The sequence below is a fragment of the Triticum aestivum genome, chromosome 2B, assembly GCF_018294505.1.
Source record: "Triticum aestivum cultivar Chinese Spring chromosome 2B, IWGSC CS RefSeq v2.1, whole genome shotgun sequence".
NCBI lineage: Eukaryota > Viridiplantae > Streptophyta > Magnoliopsida > Poales > Poaceae > Triticum > Triticum aestivum.
Window position 1 is genome coordinate 151,782,903 of NC_057798.1, and position 16,884 is coordinate 151,799,786.

A 16,884-nucleotide genomic window follows, 5' to 3' on the forward strand; every position below is an offset into this window, starting at 1 on the left:
CCCAATTCTTCTCATTATTCCTTGCGCCAGTACATCTCTACCGTCTATAATGGCTCTCCAAATCTGAGACGGGTTAGAACCCAGTTCAGCTAGGAGGAGCAAGGTCCCGGGATAGTATATTGCCTTGAGCAGTCTAGCACTCAAGCATTCTGTATCATTCAGTAGCTTCCACGCTTGTCTTGCCAACAAAGCTAGATTGAAAAGCTCGAGATCTCGAAAACCCATGCCTCCCATATGCTTCGGTCTGGTCATAACATCATAAGCCAGCCAACCTAGTTTACGCTTCCCCCGCTTGCTGCCCCACCAGAACTGATGGATGATAGATGTGACATTCTCGCAAAGCCCTCTCGGCAGTCTGAAACAAGACATAGAGTAAACTGGGATTGCTTGCGCTACTGATTTAATGAGGATCTCCTTTCCTGCCGCTGACAAGAGCTTCTGCATCCATCCCATCACTTTCTCCCACACTCTATTGCGTAAATATTTGAATGTGCCATTCTTTGACTGACCCACATCTGTCGGCATTCCCAGGTATCATTCATTAAGTGATTCATTATGAATGTTGAGGTGGTTCTTCACTTCTTCTCTTAATCCTTGCGGGCACCCTTTACTAAAGAAAATTGATGATTTTTCAGTGTTAACTTTCTGCCCAGATGCATTGCAATATAAATGTAGTAGGTTTGATACACTTTCTGCACCCTCCACACTAGTTTTGAAAAGCAACAGGCTGCCATATGCAAATAGAAGGTGGTTCACGGCCTGGCCGTAGGCGCCACTTTAATACCTGTGAGTGAAGATGACCGAGAACTAGATTTCAGGAGGCATGAAAGGCCCTCTGCTGCAAGCAAAAATAGGTAAGGTGAGATAGGATCTCCCTGCCGAATCCCTCTGGATGGATAGAAACGGTCAAGTCTTTCTCCATTGAACATCACATAAAAGGATACTGAAGAAACCATGGCCATAACTGTATCAATCCAACTTGCTGCAAACCCCAATTTCTGCATGATAGCCTTGAGGTAGGGCCACTCCAACCTATCATAGGCTTTCATCATATCGAGTTTCAGGGCACAAAAGCTGTTATTTCTTGACCTATTCCTCTTCATAAAATGTAAACACTCGTAAGCACAAATGATGTTATCAGTTATTAGTCTACCCAGAACAAATGCAGATTGCTCTTTTGAAATGATCTCTGGTAGAACGAGCTTAAGTCTATTTGCAACCACCTTCGATGCAATCTTATATAGCACATTGCACAAACTGATCGGTCTGTATTGAGAGAGGAGGTTGGGATTAGATACCTTCGGAATCAGTACTAATACTGTCTCATTAATACACTCTGGGCTCTCCTCCCCTTTGACTATTCTTAGTACAATTTTCGTCACATCTTCTCCACATACGTCCCAATGCTTCTATTAGAACAAAGTGGGAAAGCCATCGGGCCCCGGAGTTTTAGTAGGAAACATCTGGAAAAGTGCATTTTTGACCTCAGTACTTGTATATGGCGCACACAGGGTTGCATTCGTGGCATCGGTGACCTTGCGAGGTACATGGTCCATGACCTCCTAGATGCCCTGCACTCCTTAGTGTATAGATTTTGGTAAAATGCATTAGCCATAGACCTCAACTCAGCTGGATCCTGCACCAATATACCCAAAGATTTTTCTAGGGCCTGGATCATATTCTTCTTCCTCCTTAGGCGGGCACGGAGATGATTTTTTTTTGTATTTTTGTCCCCCGAAGACAGCCAATCAATCCTTGCCCGCTGTCTCCACATAATTTCTTCCGGTGATAAAGCTCTACGAGTCTCTCGTTGGTTTTCATCTCAATATGTGTTGGAGCAACCCAGAGTGGATCAGCCCTGAGTTCTTCCAATCTCCTCTTCATATCCCTTATCTCCTTTCTTACACTCCCAAAAGTCTCTTTGCTCCATTTGATAGCCCTGCAGAAACACACATTAACTTGTTGTGAAGATCCTGAGCATTATTGCATGTACCCGCAGCTTCCCATTCTGACTGAACTGTTCCTTTTAGGGACTCATGCTTCTCCCACATTGCTTCATACCGGAAAGTGCATCTATGGGGAGGCTCTTGCCCGCGCCCAAGGTCAAGAAACATCGGAGTGTGATCTGACGTCGCTGTCGTTAAGTGCTCGAGGCTGGCTGATGGGAATCGAGCAAGCCATTGTGCACTCACCAACGCACGGTCGAGACGACATAGAGTATAAGTTCCTCCAGCCACTCTCCTCTCGAATGTCCATGGCAGTCCTTTGTAACCAATATCGAGCAGCATGTATACGTCCACTGTTTCTCTAAATGCTTGTATCTGCGAGTTACTCCTTATCCCAACTCCATCATGCTCATTTGCACGCAACGCTTCATTAAAGTCACTGATGCATAACCACGGGAGGGAGCTAGATGTGCTAATATTATTTAAAACCTCCCAAGTTTGGTGTCTCAAGTGGGTTTGAGACTCACCATAAACACATGTCAATCGCCACACATCATGACCTTCTTCCTCTACCGATACATCCAAGTGATAGCAAGAATAACCCAAAATCTCATTTTTTATTTCATTATTCCCAAAAGACCAATTCCTCCACTCCTACCTTGACTATCAACTGCATAAGCATTCTCATAACCCAATGTACCGGCTAGATTTTCTACCCTAGATCCATCTATCTGAGTCTCAACAATGCACAACAGGGTAGGGGCAACCTTCCTCGTGAACTCGCGAAGTTCTTGGACTGTCGCGGCGTTGCTCACACTGCGATAGTTCCAACAAAAAGTATTCATTGTGCCTGGCGGTGCTCCACGAAGGAGGCCGCCAAATTCTTCACTGGAATGCTTGAACTATCCCTTTCATCATCTTCTTTCCTGGTGCGCTTCGGGTCCCTGCTCGGAGGTGGACTAACAATGCTCGAACCCATAGGAGCAATCGCGAGTTCATTGCTCTTTGGATCCCCCTATTCCTGTTCCTTGAGAACGTTGCCTTTGCCCAGCTCATCTCTTTCAGCCCTCTTCCTGCTTGACTCATCCACACTCATGTTCTCCGTACCCGTGTACTGCTCTTCTTCATACTCTTCATCTCTATCATACTCTCTTGAGTACTCTTTGTCTACACCTCTATTTCCCTGCCCACGGCCCCCTCTACAGCCTCCATGATGTCCTCTCTCTCCTCTTGGACCTCGTCCTCGCCTCAACGCCGATGTTGCTCGTAGATCCTTAAATACAAGGGCGGATCTAGGGTGGATACCGTCCCCATGTTCCTTAAAAGTGTGGCCCAAGTGCCCACAAACTGCACACCAATTCGGTAGATGTTCGTATTTAACCCTGTAAATCTGCCTTTTGGAATCTCTCACCAACGACACAACATTCTTCAGCGGCTTATGCACATTGATCTTAACCCATACACGGTAAAAGTTCCCCATAAAGTCATGCGAGACAGGCTCAGAGAACAAGACCTCACCCACTTTGGCCTCTAATGAAGGCACCAGATGTGCATATAACGTAGGTACATCATGTATCTGGATCCAAATATCCAATGTATCGAGCTTGACTTGGGATGGTTGGGTCACCCCATCATAGGGAGTAATGATCACCGCATGACCTCTGAAGTTCCATGGCCCCTCTTGCATCACTCTTTCCCAATCGCCCAGGCAGTGAAACTGAAGTGTATATAGGTTCGGCTCTAGCGGTTTGAGATTCACTTCTTGCACAAGATCCCAAGCAGCTCTCATGTTACCAAAAACCATCCTTGACTATAGGGTTTATCAATGTGAACCCTAGCCACAACCATCCACCTGGGCGCATCCCTGGGTATAGCACCCTCATCGACCATGACATCGTCCATGTCATCTTCACGCAACCCATGCTCCGCCATCATCTTCTCTATCTCTGACATAGATGACGAGTTACCGAACTTCAATCTGGAGCGGATCGCGCCATTCGAGGACGGGTGGATGGACCCCGCCACGGAGGTCGCACACCCAGCGGCATTGGAGCCAAACATAGACTCCACCCCTAAGGAAATCTATGTCACCGGACCCACGACTTGTCTCCGGTCTTAGGTTCCGGACCGCGTGCATCCGTGCCCATCGAATCTGATTGGGCACCGATCATGGAGTTCACCGCCGCGGACATCTTTCAGCACTCACCCTTCGGTGACGTGCTAAATTCATTAAGGTCTCTCTCTTTGTCAGGAGACTCTTGGCCGAACTATGTTTCGCTCGAGTGGGAAGCGGATGGCGAAGAAATTCGTTACCCACCCACCACCCACTTAATTGCCAGTGTTGATGATTTAACCGACGTGCTCGACTTCGACTCCGAAGACATCGACGGTATAGACGACGATGCAGGAGAAGAACAGGAACCACCGCCCACAGGGCGCTGGACAGCCACCTCTTCATATGATATATATATATATATATATATATATATATATATATATATATATATATATATATATATATATATATATGGTGGACACTGTTGGAAATATGCCCTAGAGGCAATAATAAAAGGATATTATATTTCTTTGTTCATGATAGTTGTCTTTTATTCATGCTATAATTGTATTATCCGGAAATCGTAATACACGTGTGAATACTTAGACCACAACATGTCCCTAGTGAGCCTCTAGTTGACTAGCTCGTTGATCAACAGATAGTCATGGTTTCCTCACTATGGACATTAGATGTCGTTGATAATGGGATCACATCATTAGGAGAATGATGTGATGGACAAGACCCAATCCTAAGCATAGCACAAGATCGTGTAGTTTGTTTTGCTAGAGCTTTTCCAATGTCAAGTATCTCTTCCTTAGACCATGAGATCGTGTAACTCCCGGATACCGTAGGAGTGCTTTGGGTGTACCAAATGTCACAACGTAACTGGGTGACTATAAAGGTGCACTACAGGTATCTCCGAAAGTGTCTATTGGGTTGACACGGATCGAGACTGAGATTTCTCACTCCGTATTACGGAGAGGTATCACTGGGCCCACTCGGTAGTGCATCATCATAATGAGCTCAAAGTGATCAAGTGTCTGGTCACGGGATCATGCATTACGGTACGAGTAAAGTGACTTGCCGGTAACGAGATTGAACGAGGTATTGGGATACCGACGATCGAATCTCGGGCAAGTAACATACCGTCTGACAAAGGGAATAGTATACGGGGTTGCTTGAATCCTCGACATCGTGGTTCATCCGATGAGATCATCGAGGAGTATGTGGGAGCCAACATGGGTATCCAGATCCCGCTGTTGGTTATTGACCGAAGAGCCGTCTCGGTCATGTCTACATGTCTCCCGAACCCGTAGGGTCTACACACTTAAGGTTCGGTGACGCTAGGGTTGTATGAATATGAGTATGCAGCATACCGAAAGTTGTTCGGAGTCTCGGATGAGATCCCGGACATCATGAGGTGTTCCCGAATGGTCCGGAGTTAAAGAATTATATATAGGAAGTGCTGTTTCGGCCATCGGGAAAGTTTCGGGGTCACCCGGTATTGTACCGGGACCACCGGAAGGGTCCCTGGGTCCACCGGGTGGGGCCACTTATCCCGAAGGGCCCCGTGGGCTGAAGTGGGAGGGGAACCAACCCCTAGTGGGCTGGTGCGCCCCTCCCCCTTGGGCCCTCCTGCGCCTAGGGTTGGAAACCCTAGGGTAGGGCGGGGCGCACCACTTGCCTTGGGGGGCATTCCACCCCCCTGGCCGCCGCCCCCTTGGGAGATTCCCATCTCCAGGGACGGTGCCCCCCCAGGGGGCCTATATAAAGGAGGGGGGAGGGAGGGAAGCCGCACCCCTGAGTCTTGGCGCCTCCCTCCCCCTGCTACACCTCTTCCTCCTCCCGCAGTTGCTTGGCGAAGCCCTGCCGGAGTCCTGCTGCATCCACCACCACGCCGTCGTGATGCTGGATCTTCATCAACCTCTCCTTCCCCCTTGCTGGATCAAGATGGAGGAGACGTCACGCTGACCGTACGTGTGTTGAACGCGGAGGTGCTGTCGTGGTTCTAAGTCTGACAGTAGAATAGGGGGTAGGTATGGAGAGGCAAGATCCTAGCTATGGAGCAGTTGTTCACACAAGTGTTTTACGAGTTCAGGACCTTCTCGGAGGAAGTAACAGCCCTACGTCTCGGAGCCCGGAGGCGGTCGACTGGATTATGTGTGCGGGAGTTACAGGGGTGCGAACCCTTCTGCCAGTGGAGGGGGTGGCTTATATAATGGATGCCAAGACCCCAGCCAGCCCACGTAGCGGAGGGTTTAAGGTACATTAAGGTCAGGCGTTATAGGTAACGCCCTACATAAAGTGCCATCATGACCATTAAGACTACTTAATTACAGACCATTTGGATACAAAGCAGATCCTGAACTCCTGGTGGTCGAGTGAGTCTTCATGGTCAAGTGTCTTCAGGTTCGTCGAGTGTCTTCTAGTCCGTTGAGTGGAGTTCCTCTTGGTCGACTGGAAGACGGCTTCTTCTAAGAGATGTCCTTGGGAAGGGTACCCTGGTCAGGTTCATGACCCTAACCTAGGTACATGACTTCATCAGTAGCCCCCGAATGGATCGAGGTCTGAGTGAGGAAGGAGTTGGCAATCTTTCCGACCTGCTTTTTGGTGCTGTAAAGGTGTTTTGCTCTGGATCAATGACTCTCAAGTGAAGGTGTCAACTTCCGTTCAGTCGCCTTGATCCATTCTTTATATCTGTCGTGTGAACTTTATGAACTTGGGGATTTCCGAGCGACGGATCGCAGGAGATCTTCCGTCTGACAAGTTGCCCTGTGGTTAGCGGATTTAGTGGGATCCGAATTTTGGGAAGCGCGCGAAGCGGAGAAGACCGCGGTACTCGGATGGGATAACGCAGGGACGCCACAATTCTCGCGCCGCCTTTTTCGCCACGTATCGCTTGCGCGACTGTTTTGGGATTTGACAGGATCGCCTAGGCCTACCTGTCGGCCACTCGGAAGTGACTCCATATAAGGAAACCGGCGGAGGTTTTTTGAATAGTGCCTCCTTATTTTCTCCTCCCTTGCCTCCAGATTTATCCGCTGCGCCCACCAACTGCCCGACACCGCTGCTCCGTTTCGGCCTCGTCGGTGACAATGGTGAAAGAGAAGACGGCGGCTTTGGAGCGGGCGAAGAAGGCGACGGCGGCGGCGAAAGTGAAGGGGAGAGTGACCAGTCGAGGGGGATCCTCGTCGCGGTCCCGTTTGCCGCAAGGTTGGATCCAGGGTGATTGGATCCGCTCGACCATCACCCAAAAGGATCTCGACGATCTGGCCAACGAAGGCCTGATTGCGCATGGGGCGGCGAGGCTCCCGGGGATGGAGTGGCAGCCACAGCCCCAGGAGGGTGAGTGTGTCCTCTTGGCGACTCATGTAGATCGAGGGTTCTCTCTGCCACCACATCTTTTCTTCCGAGGGTTTCTGAATTTCTTTGGGGCTCAGCTTCACCACTTCACCCCCAATTCCATTGCTTATCTCTCCGCCTTTGTATCTTTGTGTGAGAACTTCTTGGGTTGTCGGCCGCACTGGGGCCTCTTCAAACACATATTCAGTTGTCGTTCTCAGACGGTGAAAAAGGCCAGCCCCAATGACGAGAGAACTCAGGTAATCCAGATGTGTGGGGGTCTCGGGGTCCAGATGAGGAGTAAGAGCGCTTTCCCAGCTATGACCCTTCCCGAGTCGATCAGAGGGTGGCAGTCGACCTGGTTCTACTGCCAAGACCAGTCGATGCCAGGGCAGTCGACTAGGCTCCATCCCTTCCCTATGAGTCAGGTGAACAAGCCATCCTCTCTGAAAGTAGTTCCGGAGGAGAAGGCTCAGGTAAAAATGTTGATGGAGCGAGTAGTCCAGTTGATTCGTGACGGTGTGACTGGCATGGACCTTCTGGAGGTTTTCCTTCGGCGGTGCATCCAACCACTCCAGTACCGGGGCCACCCGATGTGGCTGTATTCTGGTACTGAGGACACCTCTCGGGTCCACCCCGAAGAGGTCGACGATGCCTCACTAGAGAGGTGAATGACTGCCATCACAGGGAACAAGGACAACCCTCGTGGAGCCAGGAGGATTCCGCCACCCGACCAATCTTATGAGGCATACAAGGTACAACCACTTTTCTCCGATTGTTCCGTCCGTTCTGTTTTGTCATAGATCAGTCGATTGACTTTTGTCTTGCTTGTTGTTTTCAGGAAACCACCGAGTTGTACTCGATCCCCAACGGGGCGCAAGCACATGCTGAAGAGGAGGAAGGAAGAGGAGGCGAAAGCCAAGACGAGTGAGAGTCAGATGCCGATGAGGGTGATGAAGATGCAGGCTCCGATGAGGAGGAACAGGAGGAGGAAGAGGAGGAGGAAGTTGCGCCTCCTCGTTCCGAAAGGAGGTCCAAGCTCGCCCACGACCCTGCGGCTGATCGTGGCAAGGGAGTCGTGCCTGCTGGGCAGCCGACGAAATGCCCTCGAACAACTTCACCGGCGCCGACTGAGAAGGCGTCGAAGCAACCCCGAGCGGCCCTGACAAAACCGGCGAAGGCCCTACCGAAGATGAGGATGGAAATTCCGACTGTTTCTGGGTAACAACATAACTCATGCTTTTCTTTTTATCATGGATACATTCTTGGTCGACTCAATCGTTGACAGACTTATTTTTGAAATCGCAGTGCTGCTACTTCTGAAACTTTAGTCAGGCATGAGGACCAAGAAATGGAAGATGCTGCTACTTCTCATCCTGGTATGATCTGCGCTATTTTGCTTTCGGTCGACTAAATCTTTATTTTTGACTTTGAACTTCTTCTGCAGCTCCACCTAGCGTTGTCATCAATCTTCCTGACGATGACGATGAAGCGCCACTGAGGCAGAGGAGGAGCAGGAAGGCGACTGTTGGCAAGGCTGCTCAGGTTGTGTCAGCACCTGGGCCACTGATTCCAGAGGGGGGCAACGTTGCTCGGGCTACCGTGTCCTTTGCGGAGCCGTTGACGGTTGCCCGCCCTTCATCGTCAAGTGCTGACCCGTCTTCTCTCTTCTCCACTTACCACGTCCCGGAGGACCAAGCAAGCACTTCCAAGGAAGCCATACGTCAGGCCGGGATTATGATGGAGCAGGTGAAGGCGATCCGAACCGCCAGCCAAGCAGCTTATGACGCGAGTTCAGCTCTCCAGAGTAATGTCCAGGTTAGTTAAACATCGACCAGAAGTCTTGATGTTTGTCATGCACCCAGTGGGTGTGTCAATTGGAATGTCAGGATTAGTGGGGGCACGCTGAGTGCACCCATTGGGTGTAGTCCCCGGGACTACGGTGGACTGCTGGCAGTCGACTGTAGTCCTTGTGTCTTGAAATTTCTCAATTTTACTTGTTTCACTCGAACTAGTCGAGTGGGATCAGTTAGCTGCTTCTGGTCGACTGATCGACTCTGAGCCTAGCTTATAGAACTAGTGGGGGCACGCTAAGTTCACCCACTGGGTGTAGTCCCCGAGACCGTGGTCGACTGCTGGCAGTCGGCTATGGTCTGAATAATTCTTCATTTTTTTAACTGCTGTCAGTTAGCTGCTTCTGGTCGACTGATCGACTCTGAGCCTAGCTGATAGAACTAGTGGGGGCATGCTGAGTGCACCCACTGGATGTAGTCCCCGAGACTATAGTTGAATGTTTTAGATTCAGCTGTAGTCTTAGAAATACTACGATTTTTCTCTTAGTCACTCGGAAGTGATCTGTCTTTGATGTCTGTCGACTGAACTTTACAGAAATCTTGTGACCTTGTTTCTCGTTATACCGAGATGGAGAACAAGTATATCCAGCTTGAACTTGACCTGAAGCTTGTCCAAGAGAACTTCACGAAGTCGAAAGAGGAGGCAAAAGGTATGTTTGGTGAGAATCTTGACGACTGTCTTTGCTTCTTGCCTGTCTCCGAGTCTGATCTTATTGCGATTTTGCAGAAAAACTGAAGGATGCTCTGAAGAAGAAGGACCTCGACCTCGCCGAGGCGCAGAAAGTGGCGTTGGACAAGACAAAACTTGCAGAAGAGAAGTTGGCTTCTGTCAGCAAGTTTGAGGAGGAAAACACTAATCTGAAAGCTGCTCTGGACGTGGCCAACCAAGAAGTCACTCTACTGAGGAATGCCAATATGGTCCTGGACGACAAATCTGGCAAACTGGCAGGAAAGAAGAATGACTTGGAGGTTTATCTCGGAGGACTCGCCAAGAAGCTATTCCTCATGCTCGAAGGTAACCCCTTATCTCCGATTGGTAATTACTGACTTGCTGTAAGGGCATTAGCTTACCCTTGAATCGTGTCTGCAGAATTCTGCCAAAACTTTGAAGAGGAGACTAGTTGAGTGGAGACTGGCTTGGATCCCATCAATTCTCCGGTGAAGGACGAAACCGCTATGAACGTGCTCCGCCTCGAGTCTCGCATTGCTGCAGTGGTCGATTACCTTGCAAGACTGAAGGCCGCAACGTGGCGCATCGACACATCGCTCTGGCCATAAGAAACGCTTCATAACGACCTTGGGTCGTTGATGACTCGACTGAACGAAGTTTCGAGTCGAGTGCAAGAATGGAAGAAGTCTTCTGCCAGGTGCGGTGCTGATGTCACTCTGTCCTTGGTCCGCGTCCACTGCAAGGAAGCAAGAGAAGACAAGCTGGTGTCTCTCAAGGTGGCCAACACTAGGAAGCATGACTTCCGTTCTTTCATGGAGACCTTCATCGCGGCTGCCACTCGGATCGCAGATGGGATCGACCTAGACGAGTTCGTTGCACCTTACAGCCCTCCGTGGGAGGGGTAAAAAACTTCTATGCTCGATGATTTGAATTTGCCTCGGAATGCCGAGTGATTTTTGTAACCGCCAAACTTTAACAGGCTTGATGCCTGAGCACTTCTGGGTTCGTAGGACGTTATCCGAACTTGATTTGCCGTTGAAATACGTTTGCTTCTTTCGGACAACTATCTTCTTTGGGTTGGAGTATATACTAGCATCTGTAATGCTCTTTTGCAGGTAGGAGTGAAGCACAAATTGCAGTCGAATTGTGCTCGTCATGTTTGGGCGAGTGCTGGGTTGCAACCAAGCCTCCGAGTGAGGAGCTTGTTCTCCATTCGGAAGGATTTTAGAAACTTAGGCGAGCGCTGGGCTGCAGCCAAGCCCCCGAGTGGGAGGTTTGCTCTCCACTCGGTAGGATTTTTAGAAACTTAGGCGAGCACTGGGCTGCAGCTAAGCCCCTGAGTGGGAGGTTTGCTCTCCACTCGGTAGGATTTTGGAAACTTAGGTGAGCACTGAGCTGCAGCTAAGCCCCCGAGTGGGAGGTTTGCTCTCCACTCGGCAGGATTTTTTTAGAAACTTAGGCGAGCACTAGGCTGCAGCTAAGCCCCCGAGTGGGAGGTTTGCTCTCCACTCGGTAGGATTTTTAGAAACTTAGGCGAGCACTGGGCTGCAGCTAAGCCTTCGAGTGGAAGGCCGGCTTACCACTCGGTAGGATTTTGTTTACTTAGGCGAGCACTGGGCTGCAGCTAAGCCTCCGAGTGGAAGGCTGGCTTACCACTCGGTAGGTTTTTGTTTACTTAGGCGAGCACTGGGCTGCAGCTAAGCCTCCAAGTGGAAGGATGGCTTACCACTCGGTAGGATTTCGTTTACTTAGGTGAGCACTGGGCTGCAGCTAAGCCTCCGAGTGGAAGGCTGGTTTACCACTCGGTAGGATTTTGTTTACTTAGGCGAAACGAATTCGCAGCTAAGCCTCTGAGTGGAAGGCTGGCTTACCACTCGGTAGGATTTTGTTTACTTAGGCGAAACGGATTTGCAGCTAAGCCTCCGAGTGGAATGCTGGCTTACCACTCGGTAGGATTTTGTTTACTTAGGCGAAACGAATTCGCAGCTAAGCCTCCGAGTGGAAGGCTGGCTTAGCACTCGGTAGGATTTTTACAAGCTTAGGCGAAACGGGTTCGCAGCTAAGCCACCCACTGGGAGACAGATTTATGAGAACCAAAGCAATAACAATTACTGAGAAAATTATGAAACTCTTGTCTTGGATGAATACACTACAGGAGTACTTTTATTACAACTCATCCGAGTGAAAAACTTAAGTATAAAAAGGGCGGAGCAGGTCCGCGTTCCATGCTCTGGGCTCGTCAATCTGGTGCTCAACATTGTAAAGGTGGTATGCCCCATTATGGAGAACTTTGGTGACGATGAAGGGACCTTCCCAAGTAGGAGCAAGCTTGTGTGGTTTCTGCTGATCCACTCGGAGAACTAAATCTCCCTCCTGGAAAGCTCGACTCTTTACATTTCTGGCATGGAAGCGACGCAAGTCCTGCAGGTAAATGGTCGATCGGATCAAGGCCATCTCTCTTTCTTCTTCCAGAAGGTCGACTGCGTCCTGTCGGGCTTGCTCTGCTTCAGCTTCGGTGTAGAGTTCGACTCGGGGTGCGTTGTGAAGCAGGTCACTCGGCAAGACTGCTTCAGCTCCGTAGACCAAGAAGAATGGAAGTCCTCCCAGTCGACCGGTTTGGCGTGGTCCTTAACCCCCAAAGCACCGACGGAAGTTCGTCGACCGATGCACCAGCTGCGTGCTTGAGGTCGTGCATCAGTCGGGGTTTCAACCCTTTGAGAATTAAGCCATTTGCTCGTTCTGCCTGTCCATTCGACTGGGGGTGGACGACTGAAGCGTAGTCGACTCGTGTACCCTGAGATGCGCAGAAGGCTCTGAATTCTTCGGAGTCAAAGTTTGATCCATTATCTGTGATGATACTGTGGGGAACTTCATATCTGAATACCAACTCCCTGATGAAGCTGATGGCAATGTCGGCATCCAGATTCTTGATGGGTTTAGCCTCAATCCACTTGGTGAACTTGTCGACTGCTACCAATACATGGGTGTAGCCGTTTCTGCCTGTTCTCAGTGGTCCAACCATATCCAACCCCCATACAGCGAACGGCCAGACGAGTGGAATGGTCTTCAAGGCTGAAGCGGGTTTGTGCAACATATTGGAGTAGAATTGACAACCTTCACATTTGTCGACTATCTCTTTCGCCATCTCGTTTGCCCTGGGCCAGTAAAAACCCGCTCGATATGCTTTAGCCACGATGGTCCGAGAGGACGCATGATGGCCGCAGGTCCCCGAGTGGATGTCGTTGAGAATCATTCGACCTTCTTCCGGTGTTATGCATTTCTGGCTGACTCCAGTCGCACTTTCTCTGTACAATTGTCCCCTCATGACGGTGAAGGCTTTGGATCGGCGGACGATCTCTCGAGCCTCTTCTTCATTCTCGGGGAGCTCTTTCCTCAGAATATAGGCAATATAGGGTACTTTCCAGTCGGGAGTGATGACCAGAACTTCCATGATTAAGTCGACCACGGCTGGGACCTCGACTTCAGTCGGATCTGTGGCGCTTTTTGGCTGCGGGGCTTCCTCAGTGAAAGGATCTTCTTGAACCGACGACGTGTGAACATGCTCCAAAAACACGCCACTCGGAATGGCTTCCCTCTTGGAACCTATCTTGGCCAAGTCATCGGCTGCTTGATTTTTCAGTCGGGGAACATGATGGAGCTCTAATCCCTCAAATTCCTTCTCCAGCTTTCTAACTGCATTGCAGTAACCAGTCATGGCTGGGCTTCTGATGTCCCACTCCTTCATCACTTGGTTGACCACTAAGTCCGAGTCGCCGTAGACCATGAGGCGATGGACGCCGAGTGAAATGGCCATACACAACCCGTACAAGAGTGCTAGGATCTCCGGTGATAGGATCACGACGAGAACGACTCCCTCAACCCCGTTCTCTTGAACGCTTCCGCACGCAATCTACAAGGGTATGTAGATGCATCTCTATCACTCGTTGCTTAGATGAACTCATAGATGGATCTTGGTGAAACCGTAGGAATTTTTTTTATTTTATGCAATGTTCCCCAATAGTGGCATCACGAGCTAGGTCTATGCGTAGTTCTCTATTGCATGAGTAGAACACAAATCTGTTGTGGGCGTAGATCTTGTCAACTTGCTTGCCACTACTAGTCTTTTCTTGCTTCAGCGGTATTGTGGGATGAAGCGGCCCGGACCGACCTTACACGTACGCTTACGTGAGACAGGTTCCACCGACTGACATGCACTAGTTGCATAAGGTGGCTAGCGGGTGTCTGTCTCTCCTACTTTAGTTGGAGCGGATTCGATGAAAAGGGTCCTTATGAAGGGTAATAGAAGTTGACAAAATCACGTTGTGGTTATTCGTAGGTAAGAAAACGTTCTTGCTAGAAACCAATTGCAGCCACGTAAAAGATGCAACAACAATTAGAGGACGTCTAACTTGTTTTTGCAGCAATTATCATGTGATGTGATATGGCCAGAAGTTGTGATGAATGATGAATGATATATTGTTATGTATGAGATCATGTTCTTGTAATAGGAATCACGACTTGCATGTCGATGAGTATGACAACCGGCAGGAGCCATAGGAGTTGTCTTAATTATTGTATGACCTGCGTGTCAATGATTTAACGCCATGTAATTACTTTACTTTATTGCTAAACCGTTAGCTATAGTAGTAGAAGTAACAGTTGGCGAGCAACTTCATGGAGGCACGATGATGGAGATCATGATGATGGAGATCATGGTGTCATGCCGGTGACGAAGATGATCATGGAGCCCCGAAGATGGAGATTGAAGGAGCTATATGATATTGGCCATATCATGTCACTACTTTATATAATTGCATGTGATGTTTATTATGTTTTATGCATCTTGTTTACTTAGAACGGCGGTAGTAAATAAGATGATCCCTTATAATAATTTCAAGAAAGTGTTCCCCCTAACTGTGCGCCGTTGCTAAAGTTCATCGTTTCGAAGCACCACGTGATGATCGGGTGTGATAGATCCTTACGTTCACATACAACGGGTGTAAGACAGTTTTACACATGCATAAACACTTAGGGTTAACTTGACGAGCCTAGCATGTACAGACATGGCCTCGGAACACAAGAGACCGAAAGGTCGAACATGAGTCGTATGGAAGATACGATCAACATGGAGATGTTCACCGATGATGACTAGTCCGTCTCACGTGATGATCGGACACGGCCTAGTCGACTCGGATTGTGTAACACTTAGATGACTAGAGGGATGTCAAATCTGAGTGGGAGTTCATTAAATAATTTGATTAGATGAACTTAATTATCATGAACTTAGTCTAAAATCTTTGCAAAATATGCCTTGTAGATCAAATGGCCAACGCTCATGTCAACATGAACTTCAATGCGTTCCTAGAGAAAACCAAGCTGAAAGATGATGGCAGCAACTATTCAGACTGGGTCCGGAACCTGAGGATCATCCTCATAGCAGCCAAGAAAGCGTATGTCCTAGAAGGACCGCTAGGTGAAGCACCCATCCCAGAGAACAAAGACGTTATGAACGCTTGGTAGTCACGTGCTGATGATTACTCCCTCGTTCAGTGCGGCATGCTTTACAGCTTAGAACCGGGGCTCCAAAAGCGTTTTGAGCAACACGGAGCATATGAGATGTTCGAGGATCTGAAAATGGTTTTTCAAGCTCATGCCCGGGTCGAGAGATATGAAGTCTTCGACAAGTTCTATAGTTGTAAGATGGAGGAAAACAGTTCTGTCAGTGAGCACATACTCAAAATGTCTGGGTTGCACAACCGCCTGTCCCAGCTGGAGATCAACCTCCCGGACGAGGCGGTCATTGACAGAATCCTTCAGTCGCTCCCACCGAGCTACAAGAGCTTTGTGATGAACTACAATATGCAGGGGATGGTGAAGACCATTCCTGAAGTATTTTCAATGCTGAAGTCAGCAGAGGTTGAAATCAAGAAAGAACATCAAGTGTTGATGGTCAATAAGACCACTAAGTTCAAGAAGGGCAAGGGTAAGAAGAACTTCAAGAAGGACGGCAAAGATGTTGCCGCGCCCGGTAAGCCAGTTGCCGGGAAGAAGTCAAAGAATGGACCCAAGCCTGAGACTGAGTGCTTTTATTGCAAAGGGAAGGGTCACTGGAAGCGGAACTGCCCCAAATACTTAGCGGACAAGAAGGCCGGCAACACTAAAGGTATATGTGATATACATGTAATTGATGTGTACCTTACCAGTACTCGTAGTAACTCCTGGGTATTTGATACCGGTGTCGTTGCTCATATTTGTAACTCACAGCAGGAGCTGCGGAATAAGCGGAGACTGGCGAAAGGACGAGGTGACGATGCGCGTCGGGAATGGTTCCAAGGTCGATGTGATCGCCGTCGGCACGCTACCTCTACATTTACCCACGGGATTAGTTATGAACCTCAATAATTGTTATTTAGTGCCAAGTTTGAGCATGAACATTGTATCTGGATCTCGTTTAATACGAGATGGCTACTCATTTAAATCCGAGAATAATGGTTGTTCTATTTATATGAGAGATATGTTTTATGGTCATGCCCCGATGGTCAATGGTTTATTCTTAATGAATCTCGAACGTAATGTTACACATATTCATAGTGTGAATACCAAAAGATGTAAAGTTGATAACGATAGTCCCACATACTTGTGGCACTGCCGCCTTGGTCACATTGGTGTCAAGCGCATGAAGAAGCTCCATGCTGATGGACTTTTAGAGTCTCTCAATTATGAATCATTTGACACATGCGAACCATGCCTCATGGGAAAATGACCAAGACTCCGTTCTCTGGAACAATGGAGCGAGCAACCAACTTATTGGAAATCATACATACTGATGTGTGTGGTCCAATGAGCGTTGAGGCTCGTGGAGGATATCGTTATGTTCTCACTCTCACTGATGACTTAAGTAGATATGGGTATGTCTACTTGATGAAACACAAGTCTGAGACCTTTGAAAAGTTCAAGGAATTTCAGAATGAAGTAGAGAATCAACGTGACCGAAAGATAAAGTTCTTACGATCGGAT